The sequence below is a fragment of the Sparus aurata genome, chromosome 9 (assembly GCF_900880675.1).
Source record: "Sparus aurata chromosome 9, fSpaAur1.1, whole genome shotgun sequence".
In the NCBI taxonomy this organism is placed as follows: domain Eukaryota; kingdom Metazoa; phylum Chordata; class Actinopteri; order Spariformes; family Sparidae; genus Sparus; species Sparus aurata.
In genome coordinates, this window is record NC_044195.1 from 16,965,759 (window position 1) to 16,969,702 (window position 3,944).

A 3,944-nucleotide genomic window follows, 5' to 3' on the forward strand; every position below is an offset into this window, starting at 1 on the left:
TTCCTATTCTTTGAACCTGCCATATTGTCGCCTTTGTTCGTACTGTATAAGATGCTGTAGTTTCATTTGCTCTGGGTCGACTCACCGGCTCGGACCCGCTCTGTGCCTGTCGGTTCACCAGTTTACCGGTATTCTTTGAATAAACACATCACCACAGCAAACTGCTCAACAGGACTTGAATGATTTTCTTCAACAATTTGGTGCCGTGACCCGGATGGCAACAAACCTTCTACAGAGACTCCTTTTTCCAGACCAACAACATGCCAGTGACCTGAGAACCAAATTGCAGAGGTAAAAGGTCCTTTTGAAAACCGAATTACTGTTGCTGTGCATTGTTGGAGGTCTGTCGAGGAGGGAGTCCTAAAGAAGGGTGACGCCATCCGACATTAAAGTAAGTTTGCTGTGTGTTTTGTGGAAATTCCTTTTGGTGTTGTATGGTTTCGAAACCGATGTTATTGGGAAGTTAGTTTTTAGATGTATAGGAATGCTTGTTTTCATAGCTTTTGATTAGTTGTGGAATTGCTTGTGTTTTCCTAGTCTTATGAAGATTCGCTCTCATAAAGGCCAAGCATCTAGGGATTAGCATCTTACTTAACATCCACATGGTGATATAGAGCGCTGATTTGGGGAACAAGAGGTTTGCCCACTGAGAAGATAGGCCTATGTAGGACCAGTAGGAAGCAGTAGGGATAATTTGTTATCCCAGGGATAAGAAATCCCAATACTTGATGTATATTTTTTATTCTGTAACGATCTGATTTATTCTCGTTACGTAACGATCTGATTTATTCTCGTTACACAAAAAAGGGATGATTTGTATCTTCTGAGTAGAGCGTTGATTGAAAAGATTTGTATGTGAATTGTTGGTTAAAGTAAGAGAGTATGAAGAAACTTTTTGTTTTCGTTTTATATTTTCAAAAGGAAAATGGGAAGTTGTTTCAGTAGAAGGTCTGAGAGAGATTTACTGGTCCTGTGAAGTACATGCATGATAATTATGGTGACGCTAGCTTTTGTTTGTTGTTTGTTTGTCATGTGTTGCAACATTTGTTTAAATTGGGTTAAGTAAAAATTCTAAGATTGGAAAATATGAGAGAAATATTTAGTACTCTCCCAGATAAGATAAAAATAAGCATTTCTCCTCCCTCAAAATTTAGACGGATGAAAGTAGCTGCTGTTATGCAGAATCTAAAATAGTTTCTCTTACAGATCAAAATAAAAAGCTAATAGCTCAATTAGAAGAAGAAGAAGAAGAAGAAGAAGAAGAAGAAGAAAACAATAAAAAAAAAAACACAACGCAGACTAAGATTATGCCGGACAGTCAAACGGACATGTCCTGTAGAAACACTAAAACAAAGAAATACGATCAAAATAAACAGCCTTTATCCTGTAAGAGAGATAAAAGAAACCAGTGTTGATAACACTGGTGAAGACTGGGTTTCTGAATAACGAAGACCTGAGATAAATACTCAAGTAGAGGAACTAGGGTGGGTTCCAACAAGAAAAAGTTGAAAACCAAAGAAAACAAACCCAGCAAAATTACCTTGACAAATTACAATGGGAGAATATGTTGTCTACAAACCTTGGAGCTGAAGGGAGCTAAAAGCAATAGTCAGAAATTTTCCCAAGGATGTAAGGACAAATCATCAAAAAATATTAAAAGAATGGAGATTTGTGTGCACGATGACAACTGCAAAGGAAAATAGGGTCTGTCACCAAGTCCAATTGTTGAAATTCCACCTGATTACATGCAACATTTGCTTGTGAATAGTCTTCAACCAAAAATCAGGACAAAGGTACAATTGAGAGTTTGGTGGTCAAGAAAACCAATGACTGAATTGGTAGAAATAGCACCACACGATTGGGATTGGGATAACACAGAACAAAGAATATGAAGAATGCATGAAATGCTAATGGTTTCTCAAGTGTCTCACTACACAGGCGGAACAACCAGAGGAGAACGCAGTGGCAAATGAAGCTTCCAAAAAGAGAGAGGGTGCAAAAGATGCTGGCCCTCGCACCATGAGCAAAGCCACAGGCCACCTTTCTCTAACCATGAGAAGTGTTTCTTATGTGGTGAGCCACGTCACTGGGTAAGAAACTGTCCAAACATAGTAGCTCCACGTACTCTGCCATGGCATTTCCATCAACTAACCAAACAGAAGACCCACCAACGCAACAGTATAACCAGTAACGCTGTCAAGACAGTGACAACAGTGAAACAGAAGAAACGGTAACTCAAGCTCCACTAATTAGATTAGCAAAAACTAAAGAATAACCTTATTAAATAATAAATGTGAATTAACAAAATTCTTGATAGATACAGGAGATCTCTTTTTCTCAAGTAAAACCAACTACATTTTCTCGTTTTAAAGTTTCTAAAGAAAACAGTTAGAGCTGTGGGGGTTGGAAGTATTCCTATTTGCCTACCTGTATCTAAGACTACTCCAGTATCTATAGATCCTTTCACTAAAAGCATGTCCAGTTTCACTACCTTCCACTCCTTTCTTCTATCAGATACCACACCCGTGAATCTGTTAGGACGAGATTTGTTACATGACCTAAATGGCACCATCTGTTGCAAACCTGATGGCATCTTTTTTAGAGACTAATGAACACAAAACAACTGTGTTAGATGCTCTGATAGATCAAAATCAACCAATAGGTGAAGGGAAAGTCCATGATAGAGTTGTGTCTAGTGTGCCCCCCTCGGTATGGGCCTCTTCCTCTAATGACATTGGTTTGATTAAAACCGCTGAGCCAGCACACATTTTGATAAAACAGAATGCCCCCTGTCAAGGATCTCGCAGTATCCCCTCTCTCAAGAAAAGAGTGAAGGCATTTGTCCCATAATTCTATCTCTGTTAAACCAAGGGATAATGGTGTCATCGAACAGTCCATGTAACACTCCTATACTTCCTGTAAAAAAAAAAAAAAAAAAAAGAAAAGATAAAAATATAGATTTGTACAAGATCTGCGAGCTATTAATGAAGTGGTACTCCCCTGTTTTCTTTTAGTTCCAAATCCTACAACTGTATTATCTTCAGTATCAGCCAATTCGACTCATTATACGATCTCAACCTTTGCAGTGCATTTTTCTCTGTTCCTCTACATAAAGATAGCCAGTATCTGTTTGCATTTGACCTCTCCCTCTACTGCTGCATGTGAGGCTGACACAGTTGTCTTTCTCAAAGCTTTAGCAGCAAAGGGCCACCAAAGCCTCACTAAAGAAGGTAATCAGTTGTGTCAGAAATACTTTGGAGACACATGATCCGGTTCTACAAGAGTCCTTCCTCCATCCAGGATAAAAGCTATAGTGGAAATGCCAAAACCCAAAAATATGTCACAGATGAAGACATCTCTAGGAATGACATTGTAGACAATGGATAAGTGACTATGCCTCACTTGCTGCACCACTTCAAATTTTCTTTTAAACCTCTTCCGGACCTTTCAGAAACTTTTTTCCAACTCTGATCTAGTTTTCTACACTGATAATTTTTCCTTATAGAGAAAATGGAGTGCCATGCGCAGGGTATGCAATTTGTGATAATTTTTCAATAATTGATAGCACCGCCCTGCCACCCTCAAGTTCCGCCCACGTAGCTGAGTTGTTCCACTGAAGAGACCATGTCATCTTGCAAAAGGTAAAATTGTCGCCATTTACACAGACTCCAAACATGCTTTTGGATGTTTACATGATTTCCTTCATCTATTTGCTGTTGTTAATTGGGAAGCTTACACCAAATCCAAGAACGCTGGTTCAAGAGGCAGTGCTCTAGCTGATCATGCAGCCAAAAGTAGCAGCAAAACTTGACATTCCTGTCCTTGTAAAGCTCTGTCCTTCCCTACCCGCTAACAATCTTGCTTCTCATAATGATGTGATCCCGTGATGTGAAGGAGCATAAATTGTGGCTTTCCCATGTTTGTAAAAATGTAAATAATGTGTG